The following is a 20,699-nucleotide window of genomic DNA, read 5'->3' as shown; positions in this document are numbered from 1 at the left end:
TAATACACTTTGAACAGAAAAATACCCTTCCAAGGAACTTTGAAATGTGATTTCTGCTCATGCAAGAACAAACTTTGTTGCTCAAATACATACAGAAAGAATACTAACCTAGCCAAAAGAACTGCATTTTAAAATTAAAGCTAGTAACTACAGAACAGCTTCTGCACCCTTCACCCTTTTAGGTAGGGGAGCCCAAAACAGAGCTAAAGGGTGGCCCAAATGAACTAGGGATTTTTTTCTTGAAAGCGTCCTACCCAGGAACATCATCTACTCACAGCCCCCAAAGGGAATATAAGGACATCAGTACTTGACGTCCCATTTTGCTGGTCTATCAGACAAAAAAGTTATGTTTCATCTACATGTTGTGACCTTGCTGAGAGTCTAAATCCAAAAGGAAGCCTTTTATTATTATGCAGGATCTTGCTTTGACTACTCAAACCATGCCGGACCTCTCTTCACTCAGGCTGCAGTGACTATAAAAATACCAAGCTATAGCAACCCAAATTCTGATAGTCACAGAACCACAGGACAGTTTCTGTACAAAGGGTCTGGTCCGATAGTCTCTGCTCCCAGCTCCTGCCCACTCAGAGCAGGAACCATAAGATCAGGCTGGCCACAGCCTAGTCCTGTCAGACTTCTGACATGTCTGCAGACAGATCCCACAACCCCTCAGCACCCCTATTCCTGTGTTTGTGACCAGGTGCCAGTTAGACTCCACAATATGAGCATAACCTGAAGCAGCTGAGCAGATTGCCACCACCCACCTCACCACCTGCCTACCCAGTCCATCTCCCACCAAGCTGACTACCAAAAGGGTACACATGCCTTTGTCAGAGGTGCCAATGGTCCAGGGATACCATACCTGCTGCTCAGATGTGACTTGCCCTTCATAAATGCACGATGGCTGTTTCCAACCACATCTGCACCCCTCACGTGCCTGTGAATGGCCTCCAGGAGGACTGCACCGTAATGCTGCTGGGCAGCAGGGTGAGGCCAACCAGCCCGGAGCTCCCTGGATCTTCCTCCTTGTCCTTCCTGACCAAGGCAGTAGCATTTGCTTTGCTCCAGTCCTTGGCAACCTCCCCCAAACACCATGAGTTTTCACAGATTGTAGAGATGATATCAAGGATATCCAGCAGCCTCCTCAGCACCTCCAGATGCCACGGACTCAAGTCTGCCCTACTGGCTTATGTGATATATGATTCAAACAAATTTGCTATAGGGAAGAATACAGACTGGGGGGGTAAAATATCTATGCCAAGGAAAGTCACATCTCAAAGAGGAAAAAAAAATGATTTAGCTCTATTCAAGAGATGTATAGGTCATAAAGAGAAATAGACTGTACTGAAAAACTCCCATCCTTTCTTGTCACTCTCTTTTCTTGCAACGGTATTAGAAAAGGCGATCTCAAGATAACATAAGAGAAAGAACAGTTTCCTTCTTAAATGAGAACAACGCAGCACTGAAAAATAAGCTGTGGTGCTTACAGACACAGATGGATACTTAATTAGACATTGCTCAGAAATGTCATTCTCCTTTTCAGATGTACAGATATTGATTCAAAAAAGCAATCCTATAAAAACTTCTAGGCTAGCTTTTTTCAACAAATTATTTTATTTTTCAACCACACATAGAAAGTACCAGTATGCGGTAGCTTTTCAATATCTACCTGAACATGAGAAATACTTTCAAGTCACAGACTCATTTGTAAAGGCACAAAATTTGCTCTTTGAAAACTGCACTTTTGTGAAGAAAGCCAAGAGGATTCCAAAGGTCAGATCATCAGAGACAGCCCAGCCAGTCTAACAACTCACTGCCGCTAATTGAGATGGTTTTTACCCCCTGCTCATGAGTGGGCAATCCTCCTCCCTCCTTTGCACCAAAGCTGGCTCAGCCTTTCTTGGGTAGATTCACTTCAGCAGGAAAACAAAAAAAAAGTAAGAAATGTTCTGCCAGAGCTGGCAGTAAGACTAGATAGAGAGGGCACAGAACAAAGCATCCCTTCAGATAAAAACAAATCTGACGAAAAACTACCTGCTGTTTGGTCTCGAGTACTGAACACAGTACACCTCGAGTACTGTGTTCAGTTTTGGGCCCCTCACTACAAGAAGGACATCAATGATTCTTCGGAGACCTGATGAATATACAAGAGACTTACAGGAAATGAAATGAATACGTATTTGTCCTGCTAATATAAGAATGCTGCCAGTAACCGTTGGTGCGCAAATTTGGTGGAGCTATCCCCCTTGCACACGGCATATGTGTGCAGCACTGAATAAACATACCCGATTTATAACCCTTCCCAAGTTATAGAGTCTGATTTTCGCAAGTCAATTTGGCGACTCAGGCAGGAGACACTCTGCTTGGCTGTGGGATTGACTGTGGAGCGGACGCCCCCAGGTGCTCCCCAAGTATTTTCCTCGGAGGAGCCTCCACTCCCAGCCACTCACCTTCTGAGTAGACAACGACCTCCTAAAGCCACGGACAAACAGTATGTTTAACAAAGGGGGCCAGGAAGTTGTAGGGGACACCCACGCTTAGCCGGGGCAGCTGGTAAACCGCACAGAGACGTCTGATGTCCAGCAGAGTCCCCATATGGGAGGAAGGTACCCTACAGGCTGACCGACAGAGCAGTCAAGGAGATTTGCTGACTGATAGAGCGGCCACTAGCAATCTTGGGAGTAGATCAAGCAAATCCAAGGTTACCGCTGCATCCCAGTATTGGGAGCCAGGACGGACCTGCTAATGACTGTATAAGAAGCAGGAGAAGGGTAAGCGGGCCTCTCACAATTGTGACAAGGTTACCTGGGTAATGTTTGCAGCTGCTGGAGGGATACTAACTGGAGTGTTAATAATTGTATGTCTTATTTGTAAACGTCCGGGTATCTTGTGTTGAAAGCATTTGTGTAAGTGTGTTTGAGACAAAGTATTGTTGTGAAGTGAGTTACTCCACGAGGAACATGGCCAGAGATGATACAAACAAGTCTGGTTATTGTTTTAAGTGATATATTCTTGTGGTGTGAATGAGAAGTGCAAGGGGCCTCTTTGTGCGATTGTGCTGTGAGTGAGATGCAGCACCGCTGCGAAGCAAGTGCGGTGTTCCAATCTGCGGTTTCATATTCTCCATGAGGGGAATGGCTGGAGACAAATGAAGCACGTGACAGATCGAAAGGAAATGCTGTTTTATCCAAGCGTTGAGTGGTGGTGCCCAATACACAGGCCCAGCGGTGTATCTTGTAATCTTATTTTTGTTCTTAAATGTTTTGAGTGTGACACTCCTTCAGTGGTTCAGGCTTGAGTCCTGGGAATATTTGAATGAGGGGGGGAACTTGGTAAGAAGGGGAGGAGAGCAAATTTATTTAGGAGGAGCATATTTAATACCCGACAGACAGAAAGTGGCCTTAGATGGGGAACAACCTATCCCCCATACCTTTTTAAACCCCAATATTGGTGGAAATGTAGGAGTGATTCCTTGTTTTGTGTGTGGGCTTACTAACAAAGGACATGAGAAAAATTGGCACTCTGCTTGGGTCTTGCTGAAATGTAGAGCTTGTGAAAAAAGGTGGTATTGCTTGTCTAGAAGACAGAAGGCTGAGTGTCCCAAGTGTTTTCCCAAAGTCCCATGGATTTATGATTGGGACAGGGCCCATCAAGAATCTGAAATAGTAAAGTTTGTATGTGAAAAGAAGAGTTTAATCCCAGAGAACTGGAACATTTCAGAAGAAGACTGAGAAGGAGGGGAGATAGGAAATCAAGGAAATGGGTAATACCCAGGACAAAGATGTTTTAAAGAAAAGCCCCTGGACTTTGGACTGTGTTACCACAGGGGTTCAAGGACAGCCCCACCATATTCAGGAAACAACTAGCCTGTGATCCTGAAGCTTGGAAAACCCCTTCAGGAAAAGGGGACACTGCTGTAATATATAGGTGACCTGTTGATAGCTAACGAAGAAGAAAAGGAATGTGAACAATGAACTATTAGTTTACCTTTTTTTTTTTTTGGCACTAATACTGTGAACCCAGCCTTTTTCCTTAGTAACAGTTTCCAGATCACCTGTTCATGATTGCATCAAGACCATGGACACTGTATACTCCAGCTGATCAGACTTCTGGGAAACACCCCTAGAAGATGCGGAGGATTGGTATATAGATGGCAGCAGCTTCGTCTGCCTCACAGGATATGCGGTAACACACATCAGCCCAAAAGGCTGAAATCATTGCCTTGGTAAGAGCTTTTCATCTGGCAAAAGGGAAAAGAATTAACATTTGGACAGATTCAAAATATGCCTTTGGTGTGGTGCATGCACACGGGGCAATTCGGAAGGAGAGAGGACTCTTATCATCCTCAAATAAACAAGCAGAAGAGATACTGAAGTTACTCCAAGCAGTATACATGCCTACTGAAGTTGCTATTATGCACTGTAAAGGACATAAAACAGGGGATACTGATAATGAAAGAAATAGATTGGCTGACACAGAAGCCAAAGGGGAGGCAGAACGGGCATCTGAGAGTCAAAATTTGGCACTAGCACAAGGAACAGAAAACCAGGCATTAACAAAAGCCTTAGAAAATGAAGTAAAATATTCTAAAACCGATATTCAATTAATTGAAGATGTAAACGGAAAGTGTTACCTACAGGTTTAGCACAAATAAATGATGGAAGAATTGTGATACCATATTATATTGGATGGTAATTGGAGAACATAATAAAGCATGCTGGGGAGCTGAAATATTATATCGGTTTTTAAGTAGAAAATGGATAGGACCTAATTTGTACACCATTGTCAGATAGGTATTGAAACAATGCATCATATGTCTTAAAAATAACCCACAGACAGGAGTCAAACCCCAAATGGTAACAATAGGGGAGGGAAATGTTCCTGGGAAACAGTGGCAAATTGATTTTTTCAAACTCCCAAGAAAAAGGGGGGTTTAGATGCCTATTGGTACCAACAGACACCTTTTCCAGATGTCCAGGAACATTCCCATGTAGAACTATCAAAGCCAGAGAAGTGTCCAAAGTATTGTTGAATGAAATTACACCGAGATTTGGTGTACCCTCAGTAATGTTGAAACATGGGATTAGAAATTAGAGAGCGACTGATTAAGAATAAATATGTAGGCAACACTCATTGCTTAACATGTGCTACATTTGCGATGTACTGTGCCTGTGCTGTGCTTAGGCCTCCAGATGAGCCCCTGGGACCCCAAGGACCAGATCAAAACAACCTTATGGTTCGGACTGTGACCAAGGGCTCAGAGAGAAGGAGGACTGTTTATAAAAGGATAAGATAAAGAATGTCAAACATGCAAGGCCTTGAGATAACAGGAGCCCCTCGGACCCCGAAGAACCGGACCAAACCAACCTTAAGGCCCAGACTGTGACCAAGGGCTCAGAGAGCATGTGCAGGGAGACAAGTTGAAAAGTTCAAATCTGAGGAAGACGTCTTACTTCATCCCGACGACCACCCGGACGACCACCAGAGAGTACTGACCACCAGAGAGTACTATGCAAGCGCAGAAGGGCTGATAAGATAATTAGCATACGAAGCAGGGCTAGGCAGAGCTAGGAAATGAATATGCATAGATGTGTTGCGAAACTTAATGCATATGTAATATTTTAGGGGATGCAAGCAAGCGAATTGTGTGCACGACTTTGGTGGGACTACCCTGTGCTGCCCAGCGCTGAATAAACATACCTACTTTACGATCTTACTGATTGTAGAGTCAGTTTTTTGCAAGTCAATGTCATCTGACAAAGGACCACGTTTCACTGCAGAACTGACCCAAGAAGTCAGCAAAGTGCTGAGGATTGATTGGCAACAACACATTCTGTATAGGTCACATGCAAATGGCCAAGTGGAAAAAATGAATCATTTGATAAAAGAACAGATTGCTAAAATCTGTCAAGAAACCAATATGTATTGGTAAAACTAAGCCCCTTTGAGATATTGTATGGCAGGCCTTACCAAATGCCATACAAAGGAGAAGTTCTGACAGAAGTAGGAAACCAGTATTGACTTGCAGAAATCAGTCACTATAACCTGGAAATAGTTATAAAGCAGGTATTCAGCGCTGTGCACACACACCAGACGCAAGGGGGATAGCTCCACCTAACTTGCGCACCAATGGTTACTGGCAGCGTGCTTATATTAGTGGAACAAATACGTATTCATTTCCCGTAAGTCTCTTGTATATTCATCAGGTCTCCAAAGAATCATTAACATAGGTTCTGTCTTTATTTGTATGCCTACAAATATGCATATATATACGACCTTGGGTGGTCCATCATCTGGCATACTCTGGAGGTCTTTTGTTCAAGGCCAAAAGCCTTCCTTGCTGCTTATCTTCTGGCCTTTCCTCTCTTTGACAGACTTCAGCAGTCAAGCCAGTTCCTGCTGGTTCCATTATCTATGCATACAGTCTTTTACTCCCTATCTTTCTGTCATTAACATACAATTGTGCTATCTACTACCTAGGAATCAACATCCTTTATCTTGTTCCCTGTCTCAATATTTGCAACAACATATTATAGTTTTGGGCAAGCAACTGGAACAAATCAATAAGAACATTTTCGGCACTAAACTTTTTATTAGCCTCCCAATGGGGAGTATGCACATTAATAAATATTAGCTGCTGTATGTATGTAAATAAGGCAGGACAAATTGAGATGGATCTCAAAAATATTTGGGAAAAGACCAAGATCTTACATAAGGTAGTTCAAGGTGACACCTCATGGGGTTTTCAAGAATTATGGAACAAAATGACCTCTTGGCTACCCAACTTTTCTTGGCTTAAGCAATTGTTTATAGGAATAATGATCTTGCTTTTACTAGTATTCTTAACCTGTGTATTGGTACAGTGTGTGTTTTGGTGCTGTAGGAAAGGACTAGATGATTATGAAACCTGTAAGTGTAACCAAATCAAGCACCAAGTAGAATCATAGAATATCCCGAGTTGGAAGGGACCCATAAGGAACATTGAGTCCAACTCCTGGCATCACACAGGTCTACCCAAAATTTTAGACCATGTGACTAAGTGCACAGTCCAATCACTTCTTAAAGTCAGACAGGCTTGGTGCAGTGACTACTTCACTGGGGAGCCTGTTCCAGTGCACGACCACCCTCTTGGTGAAGAACCTCTTCCTGATGTCTAGCCTGAACCTCTCCTGCCTCAGCTTGACACCGTTCCCACAGGTCCTATCACTGGTGATTAAGGAGAATAGATGAGCACCTGCCCCTCCATTCCACCTTGCAAGAAAGTTGTAGACTGCGATGAGGTCTCCCCTCAGCCTCCTCTTTTCCAGGAGGAACAGGCCCAGTGACCTCAGCTGCTCCTCCTGGCCAGGTGGTCTGTAATAAACACCCACAGCATCCCCTTTATTTGTTCATCCCTTAATCCTTACCCAGAGGCTCTCAACTTTGCCATCGCCAACTTCAAGTTCCACACAGTCCAGCCCCTGCTTCACGTACATTGTTACCCCCCACCCCCAGCGCCTACCCTACCTGTCCCTCCTGAAGAGCCTGTAACCATCTACTGTGACACACCAGCAACAGGACTCATCCCATCAGATTTTGCTTGTGCCAATGTCATCGTAGCTGAGGGACTGGGCCAAGACTTCTAGCTCATCCATTTTATTCCTCATACTGCGTGCGTTTGTGTAGCGCACCACCCCTTAGCTCATCACCGGCGTGCCTGGTTTTATCCCTTTCCCCCTTCGACTCTAGTTTAAAGCCCTATCAGCCCTGCTAACTCCTGAGCAAAAACCCTTTTAACCCTCAGAGAGGCACATCCCATCTGGTGCCAGCAGGCCCGGTGTCACGTAGACCTTCCCATGATCGAAAAACCCAAAGTTCTGCCGGTTGCACCAGTCCCAAAGCCACATATTAATGTGACGAGTCTGCTTGTCAACATTGATCCCCCCTATCAGAAGGACAGAGGCAAACACAACCTGTGCCCCTGAACCTTTGACTAGTCGCCCTAAAGTCCCTTTTGATCGCTCTCAAACTTCTCGTTGCTACCTCGTCATTACCAGTCTGAAAGACGGGTAGTAGTCAGTGGGCCGTACCAGGCGAGTGACTTTCCTAGCAATGTCTCTCACCCAAGCCCCAGGGAGGCAACAGACTTCCCTGTGGGTTGGGTCCGGTTGTCATATTGGGCCCTCTGTCCCTTTCAGAAAGGAGCTCCGCATGATGATAACCCGTTTCTTTCTTGACAGATGATGTAGCAATGTGGGGGGTAGGTTGCCTTGCCTTAGGCACCCTCTCCAACTGGGACGGGGTTTCGTCTACATCGTTGTTCTGACTGTCATGTTCTAGAGCTTCATACCTGTTATATAAGGGTAGATGGGAAGGTGAGGTGGGCAGGGACAGGGCTTGCCTACCACCCCAAGCAGGAACCTGCCTCCAAGTAGAAACTGGTAAGAATTTTATGAAAACTTTGAATCAAGAAGGAGTGTTATAAGCAAAAGAATTTGCTTAGGATAAAGAAGAGGGGGGACTTGAGACAGGGAACAAGATAAAGGATAGTGATTCCTAGGTCTTAGCTAGCACAACTGTATGTTAATGAACCCAAAAATAAGGGAATAAAAGACTGTATGCATAGATAATGGAACCAGCAAGAACTGGCTTGACTGCTGCAGTCTGTCAAAGACAGGAAAGGCCAGAAGATAAGCAACGAGGAAGACTTCTGGCCTTCAACAAAAGACCACCAGAGTATACCACAGGACCACCCAAGGACTCCAGTACGCATGTGAATAGGGGTGGGAACATATGTTAACGATTCTTCGGAGACCCAATGAATATACAAGAGACTTACGGGAAATGAAATGAATACGTATTTATCCCACTAAATAAACATGCATTTGTCCCACTAATACATTATTGTCCCACATAAGCACGCTGCCAGTAACCGTTGGTGCACAAGTTAGGTGGAGCTATCCCCCTTGTGCCCAATGTGCGCGCGCAGTGCCAAATAAACATACCTGCTTTATAACCATTCCAAGATTATAGAGTCTGATTTCCACAAGTCAATTATAAAGAAGGAAACCAGTGCTCTCCCAGCAGCTGTGGGTATGACAGATTCTTACTCCAGAAGAACTAAGCGCCTCCTAGCAGCTTGCTCTTAAAAGAATCACGGAATATCCTGAGTTGGATGGGACCCACAGGGACCCACACAAGGATCATCAAGTACAACTCCTGGGTTCCCAAAGGGCCACCCAGAAAAATCAGCCCCTATGTCTGAGAGCAGTGTCCTAACACTTCTTGAACTCTGGCAGGCTCAGTGCCGTGACCACCTCCCTGGGGAGCCTGTCCCAGTACCAAACCACCCTCTCAGCGAAGAGCCTTTAGTTCACTACTGACACATTTCACAGAACAGCCCAGGCATTAAGGAACCTCAGAAGATCACCTGGTCCAACCTTTCCTGGAAAAGGGAGCCTAGATGCGGATACCTAGCACAAAGCCCAGTCACACATTGAAAACCTCCAGTGATGCAGACTCCACAGTGTCCTCTTACTCAGAGTCCAGCAGACCATTTCTTTTTCCCTGCTTATGACTGTTCTTAGACCAGTTCCAGCAACTGTTTACATTAAAAATATATATCTAGCAAAACATTGTTTTTTAATGCAATTTTAGTATTTAAAGAAAAAAGTTGAGTAACTTACCTCCTCACACCACTAGCCATTCATTCACAAGCTATAATTTGAAAAAAAAAAAAAGAAAAAAAAAGAGAGAAACAGCACCTACAGTTTTGCAGAAAATAATATCAAGTATGTTTTGTGACTACCTGACTAAAAAGTTAAACTGCGGAGCTGCAGATTAGTTACTTGTTTAGAAAACAGAGATAACTACAGTGGTCTGCCCAGAGGAAATATACCTTACAACTCCAGTGTCATAGATGTCCATGTTTTCATCTAAATGCTTTTACATTTATATGGAACTAAAGAATACAGTGGCTCAAAATTACATAAACAATTATTTCCATCAGCAGTGGATTATCTCCCATTTACCCAAAGCAACTGAGCATGGGTAGAATAAAAATAAAAGGTAAATGAGTTATAGACAAATGTATACAACTTAGCCTAATAAAATTGTGTAAGCCATTTTTTTTTTTTTAAATTAAAAATGTAAACACTGGCAAGAGCAGCAAGAGCTCTGAATCAAGCACTTGATAGACTATGTGTCTAAGGACAGGGGAGATGAGAAGGAGAAAAGCAGCACACAACCTGGATACTAAGGAGCTGACCATAATCACAGAATCACTGAATTGTAGGGTTGGAAGGGACCTCGAAAGATCATTGGGTCCAATCCCCCTGCCAAAGCAGGTTCTTCAGAGCAGGCTGCCCAGGTAGGCATCCAGAGGGGCCTTGAATATCTCCAGAGAAGGAGACTCCACAACCTTCCTGGGCAGCCTGTTCCAGTGCTCCGTCACCCTCACCATTAAGAAGTTCTTTTGCATGTTGGTGCGGAACTTCCTGTGATCTATTGTGTGGCCATTGCCCCTTGTCCTGTCCCCACAAACCACTGAGAAGAGGTTAGCTACATCCTCCTGTCTCCCACACCTCAGGTATTTATACACACTGATGAGATCCCCTCTCAGTCTTCTTATCTCCAGGCTGAACAGACCCAGGTCTCTCAGCCTGTCCTCATAGGGAAGATGCTCCGGGCCCCATATCATCTTTGTGGCCCTCTGCTGGACTCTTTCCAGGACATCCCTGTCTTTTTTGTACCAGGGAGCCCAGAACTGGACACAGTACTCCAGGTGAGGCCTGCCCAGGGCCGAGTAGAGGGGGAGGATCACCTCCCTTGACCTGCTGGCCATGCTCCTTTTAATGCACGCCAGGATCCCATAGGCCCTCTTGGCCACCAGGGCACACTGCTGGCTCATGGTCAACCTGTCATCCACCAGGACCCCCAGGTCCTTCTCCGCAGAGCTCCTCTCCAGCAGGTCGTCCCCCAGCCTGTACTGATACATGCGGTTGTTCCTTCCCAGGTGCAGGACTCTACACTTGCCCTTGTTAAACTTCATTTGGTTTCTTCCTGCCCAGCTCTCCAGCCGGCCCAGGTCTCGCTGAATGGCAGCACAGCCTTCTGGCGTGTCGGCCACTCCTCCCAGCTTTGTATCATCGGCATACTTGCTGAGGGTGGACACTATTCCCTCATCAAGGTCATCGATGAAGATGTTGAACGAGACCCGACCCAGCACGGACCCCTGGGGAACACCGCTAGTCACAGGTCTCCAGCTGGACTCTGCGCCGCAGATCACCACCCTCTGAGCTCGGCCAGTCAGCCACTTCTCAACCCACCTAATATAATAATACCCAAGTCTACTTCATACTAATAGAATAATAACTTGGACAAACACCAAAGTTGTGCCCACTTGTGGCAGAGAATCACACGACTGAAGATGTGGAGTTCCAGTGACTGGCCACTTCCAAATGTTTGCCTAAAACCTTTGCAGGTGTATCCACGTATTTGCCATGCCTTTTCTACTCTAGCCTGCTTCCTTGCCATTAACATCCATCAGGCTTCTTAATGCAGCAAACTCATCAGTGCCATTCTCATACTAACATTGTGTGGATAAGCCCAACAACAAAATACCTAAGTAATTAAAAACTAATTAAAACTAATTAACTAATTAACTAAAACTAATTAAAACTAATTAAACTAAATTAAAACTAAGTAATTAAAAACTAATCCACAGAATTAGACCACTATAAAAAACCTAACTTGCATGATGACAAACAAGGATGCTTTCTGGACTTTCCAACTGCTCTTCTGCACTCTCCACCTCCTCCCCAGGGATACCACCCATTCTTAGAGGGAAATAAAAGGCATGTGCTAAGTATCATATATACCTCTGCACTTAAAAGAACACAAGTGCAACCAGGAGTCAATTTAACTCAGGACAGTTGATTCAGCGCTGTGTGGATGTGCGTACACAATGCTCTAGAGCAGATTTTTCATAACACTGAGACACCCCTGCATGGATACTGTGTAATTTATATAGTGTTCATTTGAAAATGCTGCCCTGAAGCTGACTTATGAGCATACAATTCTACCTAAGGTAGATTTCTGGGAGTGGAGTTGGCTCTTTATCCAATGATTCATAAATCAGGCCTGGTAGCAACCCTAAAGAATAGGACCCTTTCTGCAAGGGACATGGTAAGAGAATTGAGGTGTGAAACAAAAGAAGAAAGGATTAAAGTAATGCTCTATTTCAACTGGTTTTGCATAAACAAACCAAGGTTGAAAATAGGCTGCTCCTACTGCAGGCTCAACAGGCTGGAAAATACAAATTATTCAAGGCGGAATAAAAGCTACAAGCATATGTATTAAAACAAAGGTTTGTCAAGCATCCTTTGCAACCTTTAAAAGCAACATTTTTCACTGTTAATAAGAAACAAGGTTTTACATGCAAATACAGGTCTTCACATTATAATGTTTAATACACATGTTCTGCCTCTTCCAAATAAAATCAACTATACAAATAAAATAACTAACAGCTATGGGTTAGTTTACAAGTTGACAGAGACTTCCAGAAACATTCACCAACTGCACTGAAATCCCACAAAAATCAGTCCTTGTAAAACTAAATCCATTAGCATACAGATAAAGGCACATTTACCCTTCTAAAATACTATTTCTTTCTCAGAGCCCTTTTTTTTTTTTTTTTTCCAAGTGCACAATGATCTAAAGTCTACAGCATTCTCTACTCCATAAACTACAGAGGGCATTTTTTTTATTAGTATCTGTTCCTAAAAATTTAAGAGTTTCACTCAGATTTTCCTTATTCTTTCAATAAAAATAGTGGTAGAAATCAATGCTAGGAGAGGCATGCTTCATTTCTTTTTCTCTCTGCCACATATTAGTGTTGTGTTTTAACCTGGCCGGCAGCTAAACACCACACAGCCGTTCGCCCACCCTCCCCCCTCCCTCTCTGGGATGGGGAAGAGAAACAGGAAAATGAAGCCTGTGGGTTGAGATAAAGACAGTTTATTAAGACAGGAAAATAATAATAATGATAATAATACTACTACTACTAATGTGTATGAAACAAGTGATGCACAATGCAATTGCTCACCACCTGCTGACCAATGCCCAGCCCATCCCCGAGCAGCCAGCCCCCCAGCCCGGCTAGCCACCCCTATATATTGTTTAGCATGACGCCAGATGGTATGGAATACCCCTTTGGCCAGTTTGGGTCGGCTGTCCTGGGTCTGTCCCCTCCCAGCTCTTGCTGCACCCCCAGCCTGCCCGCTGGCAGGACAGAGCGAGAAGCTGAAAAGTCCTTGGCTTGGTATAAGCACTGCTCTCCAGCAATTAAAACATCAGCATGTTATCAGCACTCTTCTCATCGTAATCCAAAACATAGCACCCTACCAGCTACTAGGCGGAAAAATAACTCTGTCCTAACTGAAACCAGGACAATTAGCTTGCACAAGATCTCCCTAATGAGGATAGCCATAGAGATGTAATATCTTTTTCTAAGATTTTGAGTTTAACAAACTTTCCCATTTTACCTATCCATTTCTATTAGTCAAGAGAAATGAAAGAAATGTATTCTGTGCTTCCTCGGTTGGTTCATGCCATTTTAAATAAGCAAACCTCTTCTCCAGAAATGTTGGTCTGTTGTTCTACTGTGGTCAATAAAGCAACTCCCACAGAAACGCCACGTCTTAAATTGCTTGGAAACAACAGTAACACTTAAATCCTGATCTTCAGAGTGCAGATTTGCTTTCTATTAAGAACATTTACCTGTAAAAGCCTGAAAGTAATCACACATTGCATTACCTGCTAATAGCTCAAAAGGCAAGAACAACGTAACTTTGAAGTACGAGTCATCTCACTGCTGTCTCCAACAAAATCAAAGCAGATCCAGCACAGACAGGCACAAACGAACACTCTGTACCCTGCTGCTGTTGTTACTTGGAAAATGTGAAGCAGCAGTGAGTGTTGTGGGACACTCATACTGCAGCTCCACGAGCCCTTCAGCCTCTCCAACAGCTCAGTGCCACTGTGAAGAGACAGAACTGCCTACCTGCTGCTCCATTTGTGATTCGACTTCCCAGGAGGAAGCTCCCCACCTTATCACATGGCCAGTGGACTGAACGAGATCAGAGAATTGCAGTCCAGGAGAGCAAGGTGAGCAGCCTAACGCAAAGGACAGCAATTGGTATTGGTATTTTTTCAAACCAGCAATCAGAGATACTAATTCATGGAAATTTTTCTGGTGTCTAACAAATTGCTAATGTAGTCTTTACACATCCAATGTGCTCCACTGAAGGACGTGCTCATGGCACTGCTCTGTTGTGACCTAAGGACTCAGTAAGCAACAGACATAGCTCCAGCAGAAACAACCCGCTGCCTTCTCACTAAGAAAGTTCACCTGTGCTGCTGGACTGTAACCAAGACCACAGCTAACAAGACAGCCAAACTTTTAGTCTGTATTTTTACAAATCCTAATGCACTGCTCCCTGTTTGAGGTTTCCTAAGAAACTACTGCAACAACAACAACAACAGGAAATTCTCACAGGACGCAGCAGCCATAGATGTCTGGACGCAGGCAGAATGCAAGAGCTGCTATGGAAGGAAAACAGAGCACATAAGGAAAAAGGACAGTGCAGCAGAGGGTTAATTAGCTTTTGACAGCCAGCAGGTGAATAAATTAGTATTAGGTACACAGGTTGGTTCTACAACTGAACAAAAGCTACTCTGGGTATTTTTAAAACACGACTGATTGGGTCAGAAGCCAGCTGCATGTGCATTATGAATAACGCTTTTAATGCTGTTTTTACTATCAGATACTTCCTAAAGTATTTACTTCCAGTTGGCACAGGTGAAGAAATTGAACCTTTGCTATGAGAGGACAACAGACAGACCAGGAAACAGACATTTCTTTCCCACAATGTACAGAAGACTTTGCATATATTTGACTACAGGGATTAAATATCAGCATACCTAAGAGAACACCAAGTTACCAACTATAAAGAGAGCAAAAGAAAACTAGATGGTAGTTTTCATCAGTACCATGCAGGTATTAACAGAAAAAAGCTCCACTTACCCTTAAATAAAAACACTATTTACCCCCAAATGATTTCTGCATTATTGTTCTTTACTTAATAATAAAAAAAAAAAAGCTCATCTGGAAGAGCTTTCTTAAGAATAATGCTAATAGCTAGCAATAGAAGACATATAAATAACATATATACATATACAACTTTCCTAACAAAAGAAAAAAAGGTAGAAGAAAAAATAGCATTAAGTCTAGAATATTAATTAAATCCCATCGTGTTCATCCAACACAGCCTTAACGTTACTGTAGCTTTATGAATTCCATAGGAACAGTGAAATTCACTACAGGTGTTAAGCAGAACAAGCACTTTCATCTTATAATCCAAAAAAGATATATCAATTGCCTTATCAAGACCCCTTTTAAATTATGTGAGGTCTATAGCTTCATAAGCCCCCCAAAATTATCTAACTACAGTATGATACCCACTAGATTTCCCTAGCTTAGTTTTGCTGTATTCAACAATTTCTGGAGTTTCTGTTGTTATAGTGGGCTGATAAAGACTGTAGATCAAGCATAGCCTGGGATCCAAAGCCTGTGAATTGCCTTTAAGATGACTTATTAATATCAGTAGCTGGAGCCATGGAAAATAAAACTTCACCTGGTAGGTTTAAAAAATAAAAATAAAAAAAATCACACAAATATTTATTTTAACTCCTCATAGATTCTACACAATGCTGATCCAAAGGTATTAAAAGCTTTGAAGGAACCACAGCTATTGACAACTCAAATTGTATTTATAAGTAATTCAGCTCATGGGCACTGTTACCTACAAGCATGTTCTTTCCTACAGTGACAACTTCATTTCCAAAAGACATCCTGTGAAACACAAGGAGGCCTCAGGCTACTGACATTTCATCCAACTTACTTCCTTAGCAGAGTCTCTAAAAAAAAAAAAAAAAAAAAAAAAACTTATCTTACATTGTAATCCTAACAAGAGTACATGGGATTAATAGACAGCTTCCTGACCCAGCCTTTATCACTCTTCTTCCCTAAAATTTTGCTTGTACCACGTTACTTAGATCTCTCTATAGCAAGAGCTGGCATTCATATCAGCCTTGAGAAGAGAAGACAGAGGGGATCTTATCAATGTTTACAAATATCTTAAGTGTGGGAGACAGTCTTGGAAGACTAATGACCAAGCACTGTGAGACAAGACATTACAGAAGAAATGTGACAAGAATATTATCCAACCACAGTCAGTCTCTGCTCACTTTCAGGAAGTTCTAAAGCATAAAAGCAGAAGAGCATCCTGCAGGACACTGCAGAAGTCTCACTATGAAGTCAAAGCTACGATCCACGCATACTGAAACAAAAACGCTAGCTTGAGTCTTAACTACCTGCATTTAATTGAAGCGTCCACCTGTTCTTCTTATGGTTTAAAAGGTCCCAGCTTGAGACCTAACAGCTTTTAGCCGTCTTCTGGGAGATGAGTATCACAAGGTGCGATATGAGCAAAGCCTGTACACTATTTTGCTAATTAAATCCATTTCTGAACATTCAAGATATGTGTTAAAATTGATTAAAAATACTTTCTTAAATAAAAAGGCGTATTACATCGGATCACTCTGAATCTAACGATGATTCACCACAGCCATGTTATTTGACCTCCCTGTGCGTTCAGTAATGCATCTGCAACAGCATAACAGCAACACCTCAGCTACTGAGCTGCATCTCATTTCCAGTCCTGAACGAGTAATCAGCGTGTGCCTCAACTGCAGAAACAGAGTCACATCCGTGCAGAAATTACTATACCATACTATACCAGCTCTACTCCTGCTCATCAGCCATGTGAAGGGGGAACACAAACAAGTACGAACAAGCAACCACAAATTTCAATTCTAACTCTTCACAGTAACTGGGTGAGTGACACTGTATCAGTCACTTCAGGAAAGTTCGGAGTTGGACTCCTGGGATAAAGCAACTGCAGAGGCTTACATTTATTCTATATCCAAATTTTTACTTAAAAAAACTTGACAGATATTTTTCTGTTTCTTTTTTCCCTTAGAACTGCCCATTTGTAGCAGTTACATCCTAGCTCCCAATTTGCAGATTCAAAGCAGTAATTTTCGCTGCAGCAGATCCTGGTGCCGTAACAGCTCAGCTGCCCAACAGCTACAGCACTGAAGTCAAAGGCACGAGCATCATTTCTCCACTGAGCTCCGATTTGTGTGCTGGAAAACCGAGCCAGAAGTGGTTTCCTTGCTGTCCTGAACACAGCCTAAGCTGCAGTCTCAGAATTGTAATTGTGCAGCAGCACTTCTTTATCCCAGAGCTCTTTCCCAGCCTCAAGCCCATCCTGCTCTCCCGCTGCAGTTTCATTTTTGATTCCCCACTGCTACCCACAATGCACAAGTCAGCAAACGCTTTTTAAATTCTGGTACTTCTTCCCAGGAGTGCTTCTTCTGAAGTGCATCATGTGCTTGCTGCTACAGTACCGAAATCTTTCACTTTGATCTAGTAAACGTGTTATTGAGTCTGCTGCCCAGTTTCTGTCAATGTTTACGGGTTTGTAAACCACGTGGTCAGCTGCAGACAAAAACGCAGAAGCAGCGATTGACCATAGACCCCATGCTGTCAGAAAGTACCATCAACCCACCACCTTTGAGACGTTACAGAGAAGAGACACAGGTTGCTTGGAACAATTTACTCATGTGAAAAGTTTCCAAGTTTTCAACGTTTTTAGCGTTAATATTTTGGCCAGAGTGTAACCAGACAGCTCACGCAGACTGAAGCCACCTCAGTAACAGATGTTTAAGTGAGATGCTGATATCCAGGTGGGACACAAATGGCACGAGCATCCTTGGTGGAGCAGGGGGATGATGGGATCATATGTAAGAAACAGTGAAGAAAGTGAACAGAATTGGTTCTGGCCTTGGAGGCGAGGTGAAAAAGCCTGCACTTTAAATGTAAACACCCAGCAAGGAGACGGGCAGTGAGGAAAAACAAGGCAATTATTTCTTGTTGTTCTGATCAAGTTACACCAACTTATCTCCCTAACGCTTAGCGTTCAAAGCCCCTCATGATTCTCTATGTTTACTCTTTGTTCATCCAATCTTATCTTACCTCATTAAACCCCACCTCTTCCACACTGTCAGCTGCCTGCACGATCTGCCCATTTGCCAGATGCATGCAGACATCCTTCCTACCCCTCCATTATTGGTTACAGCACAGCTCGGCTTGCGTGTATTGTGACCACCACGTATTTACCATTCCTAACTGCCTTGCAGTCAGCTTCGGGTTTCTTCTCTTTTTGCTTCCCCCCACGATACCCAGCTCGATGCATCCACTCATTTCCCAACTCGTTTTTTGTGCGCTTCGGGTTTTACCAAGCGGGCAGCCCTCGTGCAAGCACAGAGGGCCAGGCTGTCCCACAACGCACATCGTGTGCGAAACCGTATGAGGAAAGAGTCCTTTCCTCTTCCTGATTTCTCAGGAATTTCTCATCACTCCTCTTTGTGAAGCTTATGTGCTAGCCAACTAGCAATTAGCTCGAAGAGCAAACAGAAATAGTCAACACATTATAATTAAAAATTCAAGTACTTAAAAATGAGTCAGAAGTGTTATTCTCATACTTTAGCACAAATACCAGCTGCCTATACTCACATACTGCCTTCCCTCACCCCCCATCCTTCCTCCTAGCCACCCAGACAAAATACCAGCCTTGCTGGTATGCCAGAACCACAGAAAGCAACCTTTTATTAGCTTTCAGTAGCCACATAACCACCTGCTTTGGAGTGTCCTTCACCAGCAGCAGGCTCCTCTAGATCACTGGACACGTGAAATACTTAGAAAACTGCTCAAAACCGATCGCTGTGAGGGAGATGAGCTCACTGTACTTTATTCCACTGCTTTTGTACTGAGTGTTTACCTGTAATCTGAACTCCCCGTGAGGCATTTGGGTTTAGCAAACACACCTCATGACCAACTTACTGTTATCCTTAGAGGTCGTTACAAACTTACTCCCTCCACAAAGGCAGCTTTCCCTCCTCCAGGGCAGCAGGAGAAGTTGCACTACTGGCACTGCCTGACTTCAGCTCTTCTATCAGAAACGGCGATTATGGGCGTGAAGAGAGGCAGGAGGACCACACAATGAACACCTCAAAGGAGCACCATATCTAGTTTCCACTTATTTGGAGTACATAGTATATCACCAAGGTCAGACCTTAGGTTTATTAATCGATTTAGGCAACTTAATATACTTTAAGACAAACATTTTAAGTGTAAATGTTCGTCTGCTGTTCTAAAGAGACAGATAATAAATTTGCACTTAAAAGTTTTTAGCTTGAAAACTGTAAGTATCCTATCCTGTGAGACTGCTGTTTGGCTTCATGCTTGACAAGTACCATAAAAGACTTAAAACCAAATAAAATCTACTTGGAGGGGAGATGTTTAAGAGAAAACTTACATTTTTAAGGAGATGATTACAGGTTCAAAGCTTTACTGTTCATTCATTTTTAAAAAACAGAATTATAAGCAAGTAAAATAAAATAAAAAAATAATAATAATTTAAAAAAAAACAGGACTTACAATTATGCCACAGCTTCTCCACATCCAAGTTGTTACAGCCTTTGAGGTGCAGTGAGGTGCTTTGTGCTGGTTTAAAGCACGCAGGGAGTTGCAAGCAAGACCTCGTTTAACTCAGTTATCGCAGTTAGGGCTTTACAAAGATACCTACAGACGCTGACGCGCGCACCATGAACAAACCAAGACGTAAGCACAACGAGGAGCTGCCAAGCAAGGCTGAAAGCTCCCTGCCAGCTGCACAGCCACCCAAAAAAAGTAGGGGAGACTTTCCGGAGCAGCCTCATAGGTGTTTGCCTGATAGCCTCAATGCAAAGTTGTGATACTGAAACTGGGGAAAGTGCTTGGCTGCTGCAAGCTGCTTGGTCTGCCCCTCTTTTTATTTAAAGAGGAACAAGTGACAGAGTTAAACTTTATATTCTCCTTGCTCAAAGCTACAGCTGCACCCACTACGCCTTATAAGCCAACGCGGGCTGGGTGAGCGATGACACCACAACTTTTCCCCAAAAAACACCCCCTCCCACACCACCAAGGAAAGCGAGGCCACGCACAGCAACGGCGGGGCGCGCAGCCCCAAACCTCCGCCTCCAAAAGTTGTGCTTTTTCCCCCAAAATCACCCCCGGGGAGCAGCGTCCGTAACCCCTCGGGGGCGACACCGGGACGGGACACGGGGTAACGTCGGCGACAGCGCCCGAGCCCGGCCGCTCTGCCCGCACTCACCTAGGCGCTGAGGGCCCCTCCTGGCCTCCCCCCCGCGGGACAGCGGCTGGAGCATGGACGACCGGAAGAAGCTAAAGTCTCCGCTGCGGCCCCGACGCCGGAGAAAATGTCCCCAGAGGCCGCGGGCTCCGCCGCCCGCCGTCACTTCCGCAGCCGGAGCAGGCGAGCGCCGCGCAGAGCGGTCGCCGCCCCGCAGCGCCTCGCCACGGCGGAGGCTGGCCATGGAGAGCGGCCCCAGGCCTCGGGCCTGGATGTGGGGGGAGCGGGGTCGGGGTCGGCCCTCGACGGGGCTCACAGCAGTGGCCCCCTCAGGAAGCCGCTGAGCCCCGCCGCCGCCCCCCCGCTGCCTCAGTGCAGGTGGTGGATGTGGGGAGTGAAAGG

At 44.2% G+C, this 20,699-nt stretch overlaps 1 protein-coding gene across 3 annotated transcripts in view; it reads right to left on the bottom strand.

The window, feature by feature from the left end:
• The window catches only part of LOC118159713 (uncharacterized protein C18orf25-like), a 44,527-nt gene extending 24,086 nt beyond the window's left edge, over positions 1–20,441 (bottom strand). For 2 of the 3 annotated variants that reach the window (XM_035314277.1, XM_035314275.1), the window contains exon 1: positions 20,319–20,441. The gene's annotated coding sequence lies outside the window, so the exon portion shown is untranslated. Of the gene's footprint in view, positions 1–15,846; positions 15,945–20,318 lie in introns of those variants that run through there. The other variant, XM_035314276.1, reaches the window with a different exon arrangement.
• Positions 20,442–20,699: the final 258 nt, after the last annotated feature.

The sequence above is a fragment of the Oxyura jamaicensis genome, unplaced genomic scaffold (assembly GCF_011077185.1).
Source record: "Oxyura jamaicensis isolate SHBP4307 breed ruddy duck unplaced genomic scaffold, BPBGC_Ojam_1.0 oxyUn_random_OJ71775, whole genome shotgun sequence".
Classification (NCBI taxonomy): Eukaryota; Metazoa; Chordata; class Aves; order Anseriformes; family Anatidae; genus Oxyura; species Oxyura jamaicensis.
The sequence above is the reverse complement of the archived record's forward strand: the minus strand, read 5'-3'. Positions and strand labels throughout refer to the sequence as shown.